This window comes from Macaca nemestrina, chromosome 5 (assembly GCF_043159975.1).
Source record: "Macaca nemestrina isolate mMacNem1 chromosome 5, mMacNem.hap1, whole genome shotgun sequence".
NCBI classification, from domain to species: domain Eukaryota; kingdom Metazoa; phylum Chordata; class Mammalia; order Primates; family Cercopithecidae; genus Macaca; species Macaca nemestrina.
The window spans coordinates 141192238-141197363 of NC_092129.1; positions in this window are offsets into that span (position 1 = coordinate 141192238).

The window sequence follows — 5126 nt, forward strand, 5'->3', positions numbered from 1 at the left end:
ACCTCTCACACTCCCCCACCCCTTTTTTATTTTGGTCTCCAAACTTGAGCCTCATTAATTTCCAAAAAAAATTTCCCCCAATAAAAGGCAAACATGGAAAGAAAAACAAACTATTAGAAAATAGAGGAGGGAGGAAATGTTATTTAAAAGGTTAGCAGACCGCATCATTTTCCAATGATATTATATACTCCCAGCAGTATCCAAAATATATATGGGCCCTGGGCCAAGAATGTAAAAAAACTTTTTTTTTAAAAAACCCTTACTTAGACACAACATCTGGACCGGAGAGCGAACAAACCCCCCATTTATCACACTTAATCCTCCAATGAAGCAATCGACAGTTGACTTCTGTTTTGCTAATTTAGTTGCTTTCAAGCGCCGGCCCAGTCCAGACCGGGAATTAAGTGTCACTTGCGGAGGGCCTGCCCTGCCCCCGCCCGTCTTTGCTCCCTCCCGCGCCCAGGCTCTCGGATAGGGAAAAAAGGCCATTAATGAAGAAAGAAACTTTTTACGAATTCCCTTTACCCCCACCCACTCGGGTCAGTGAAAACCTCGACTGTGACCTAGCTCTGTCCCCTCGCCCAGTATCCGACACCCACTTCCTTGGTAGCCACGCCCTCACCCGCCAGCTGCCTCCCCCCAAGACTCGGTGGAGCAACGCATCAGCCGGCACAAACTCCTGCAGCTTCAGGAGGTCACCCAGCTCACCGCCTTCTCCGCGGGTTGGCTAGGTGCTGCCATCCTCGTACCTGGCACTGCCTGGTGGCCTGGCAGCTTGACTCTTAGGCCTGGAGAGGGCAGGGGAGGGTCGTGGTGCTTGGTGGTAGGTAGCGTCCATTCCCCCCGGAAGTGGATGAGAGGCAGCAGCTCCCGAGGTGGAGGCCCTTGGCCAGCAGTGTCCGGAGACAATGGGATCTTGTGAGATTGCAAGCGGGAGAGAGAATAAATCACCGAAAGTGTATCACTTGAGGATTAGTCAATAAATCCCTGGGACCCTGGCCCAGTGGGGCTGGTGCCAGAGGCAGAGCTGGCCCCAAGTGCAGACTTCCTTCCTCAGCAACCTTCTCTTCCCTTCCCAGAGGCCTCCTGGGTCTCTCTCTCCTCACCTCTCTCTGTCCATCTCCATGGCTCCTCTCCTAAACTTTGGAGACCAAGGCACAGCCTTTTGTCCTACCTCTACCTCTTGCTGGGAAAAGTTTTACAAGGGAGCGGACGTTTGAAGGTGTCCTCAGGCACCTGCAAGCAGAAGAGGCTAGAGAATGTGTCCCAACTCCAGCCTGCCTGCTCCTGTTCACTCTGATCCAGCCCACCCCCCAGTTCCCAGCTCCAAGCCCTGGCAGAGTCCACAGGAACAGCCTGCACTCCTAAAAGAGGCCCCCAGTACCCTGAACCCCAGGCCTCTGCAGACTCTCATGGTGGTCTGGCTGGGCCTCAAACTTCTTGAGGAGGGGCCCTGGGTTCTGGCCACAATCCAAATGCAGTCTCAAACCTCCTGAGTCCATCCCCCAGGCCCATGGAAGCCTCATATCTGGAGCACTCTCCATACTCACTCCAAAGGGCACTTACGAGTACTTAGTATATTCCAGGCAGTGTGCTAGACTCAGGACATTTGGAGACTAATAAAACTCTCTTCCTGCCCCTCCCGTGGGCCTAAGCCTCTACTGGGCTTTATTTTCTGTTCATATGGGGATACTATATTACCCAGCTATATTCTTTCCATAACCAGTCATTGAGCACCTACCATATGCCAGATACTGTTCTAGGCACTGGGGGTTCAGGGCTGAGCAAAGGTCATTTCTGCCCTCCAACTTGCCAGGGAAACAGACATGCCAACAATTAATTCCAACACAAGGCCAAAAATCAGGGGCCATGGAAGGCATTTATAAAAGCCTCAGAGGAGGGACTGACTCACCTTGGCTGGGATAGAAGGAGGGGTGTGGGCTGGGTACAGTGGCTCACACCTGTAATCCCAACACTCTGGGAGGCCGAGGTGGGCAGATCACGAGGTCAGGCGTTCAAGACCAGCCTGCCCAAGATGGTGAAACCCCATCTCTACTAAAAATACAAAAATTAGCCGAGTGTGGTGGCGGGTGCCTATAATCCGGGCCACTCCGGAGGCTGAGGCAGAGAGTTGCTTGAACCCAGGAGGAGGAGGTTGCAGTGAACCGAGATCATGCCACTGCACTCCAGCCTGGATGACAGAGTGAGACTCTGTCTCAAAAATAAATAAATAAATAAATAAATAAATAAATAAATAAATAGGATGTGATGGATCACAGGGTGGTGGGGGTAACCTCATCAGTCTAGCTCTTTTTTTTTTTTTTTTTTTTTGAGACGGAGTCTTGCTCTTTGCCCCAGGCTGGAGTGCAATGGCGAGATCTTGGCTCACTGCAAGCTCCGTCCCCCAGGTTCACACCATTCTCCTGCCTCAGCCTCCCGAGTAGCTGGGACTACAGGCGCCTGCCACCTTGCCCGGCTAGTTTTTTGTATTTTTTAGTAGAGACGGGGTTTCACCGTGTTAGCCAGGATGGTCTTGATTTCCTGACCTCATGATCTGCCCGCCTCGGCCTCCCAAAGTGCTGGGATTACGGGCTTGAGCCACCGCGCCCGGCCGCACTCTAGCTCTTAAAGCCCATCCCGGGGGACCGTACAGCGTAATGGTTAAGAGCAAACAGTGTGGTTTAACTTCTTGCTCTGCCACATCAGTTGTAGGATCGAGGGCCTCTTAGTCTCTCTGAGCCTCAGTGTCATCATCTGGAAAAGTAAGACTAACAATAGGAACTGCCTTATGAGTCTCTGACATAGTAATATGGGGCAAGCAGCTGGCATACAGCAATCTCTGAATGACTGTCCACTTAATTATCTTTCTTTCAAAGCGTTCGAATAGACTAGCTTGTAGCCTCCTTGCCACCCTCTTCTTGTCCTCCTCCTCCTCAACTTGAGGGCCTGGCACAGTGTTGGGCACATAGAGTAAGTGGTGGAATAAATCAATGGGTGCAACAGAAAACCCATCAAACCTTGGCTCAAGTGCCACTAGGTAGACAAGGCTGTGGGCAGTGGGCTTGAATGTTCCATTTCTTTTTTCTGATACCTGGCCATAGGCTGGGTGGGCCTTGATAGCTGTTCTTCTTGCTCCCACATTTCCAAAAGTCAAGCAGAGTATGACCCTCTGAAGCCTCATTTTCTCTGCTCAGTAGAAAGTCAAGAAATGTCTTCTAGCCCAGAGCCATCATTCTGTGACTCTGGTTTGGGTTGAATCTTGACTTGCTGTGTGTCCCCAGGCAAGACACGTCCCTCTCTGGGCCTTGGACTCCTTATAGATAAAATGAGTAGGTAGGACTGGATGCTCTCCAAGCTCCTCTGCAGTGTTTGTGGTTGATGTCTGCTTCTTCTTTTAGCTGGGGGAACCTCATCTTCCTTCCTAGAGCCTGCTTATGAGGAGGTGTGATTTTCTGCTCTTCCATTTCCCATCTGCCTCCTGGCTTTTCTTTGTTTTTTTTTTTTTGTTTTTTTTTTTTTTTTTTTGAGATGGAGTCTCACTCTGTCACCCAGGCTGGAGTACAGTTGCATGATCTCAGCTCCCTGCAACCTCTGCTTCCTGAGTTCAAGTGATTCTCCTGCCTCAGTCTCCCGAGTAGCTGGGTTTATAGGCACATGCCTCCACACCCAGCTAATTTTTTGTACTTTTAGTAGAGACAAGGTTTTGCCATGTTGGCCAGGCTGGTGTTGAACTCCTGACCTCCAGTGGTCTGCCCACCTTGGCCTCCCAAAATGCTGGGATTACAGGCTTGAGCCACTGCCCCCGGCCTTGCCTGTTGGCTTTTCTCTGTGGTGTCCCTATCTTTCTCCCTTCTTGCTCCCCTCAGCTATCTTCCTCTCTTTCTCACTCCTCTTCTTCTTCTATCCCAGGGTGTGAAAAGTATGTGGATGAACTGATGCTTAACTTTCTCCCGGGCAGCTTTCCCCTCCCACCTCTACCCGGCTTCTTGACCCCCAAACACAATCTGGGCCCAAGGAACAGACCTCTCCATCTGTCCTCTTGCCTGGACTTCTGTCCCTGAAGACCTTGCTGGTGCCCTGACCCTTGACTTCTGACTTCTGAGAGAATGGGAGAATGGCATCCCAGCTGGACCAAGACAGCGCCTAATATGGGTCTTCTGTCCCTAGAGATGGACAGGCTCTGTATTCCCACGCTGCCCTCCCCCCAAAGTCCCAGACTCAGGGAAAGGGACAGGAAGCTTTTTCTAAGTCTAGCTGACACTCAGCGCTGGAACCCACCTCCTTCACAATGCCATCGCCCACCTCCGAAGCTGGGAGAACCCCTTGACAGATGGGCCTGAGATTATGATCGTCATTAAGGAGCAACTTATTGTCGGGAACCATTTCCAGAGAACCTACTGTGTGCCATGTACTGTGCTATGAGCCAAGAGGAGGAGTCTGTGTTGGGGTAGAAGGGACTGGGGGTGGGACAAAAGCTGGGGGGAATCCCCAAGAAAGGCATCACTGCCAAGCCGAGGGCTTGTGGGCAGAGGGTTTGGCAATGCCTGTGCGTGGGCCCAGCTGGAGTGGCACCTGAGATGGAGCCAGGCCCTGGAGGCAGGTAAACAGGACGCTGTGTGCTGGGTGTGGTGAAGGGAAGGGGGATACAGGGGCACAATGGACCATGCTCTGGAGTTGCCTTCACTTCTGGACTCTCTACAACCCTCCCACTGGGCTATACAAATATTGAGACATATGGAAGATGTGGTCATAGATACCAAGATAAATGGAAGATGATAGTCATCTGCTTTTGGACTCTTCTGCTCTTGCCTAGACCACAGTGGGCCAAGGGGTTGTGGTGGGTGCTGCATGGCCCCGCAGGAGGGCAAAAGGAGGGAGCATTTGACTGCTGGAATGTGGTTGACAGAGATCTGATCAAGTCTGGTGATGGGGCTGTGGCCTCAGCTGGGCCACTAGCTAGCTGTGTCTGTCTTTAGGAAAGTCACATCACTGCTCTAACCCTCAGTTTACTCATCTGTAAGATGGGATAAGGATTACCCTTGCTCTATCTACTTCACAGTGATGTGTGGCATTGTGACACAGCCTTGGATGTTGTTAAGGGGTGTACACAGGGCAGAGCTGGTTGG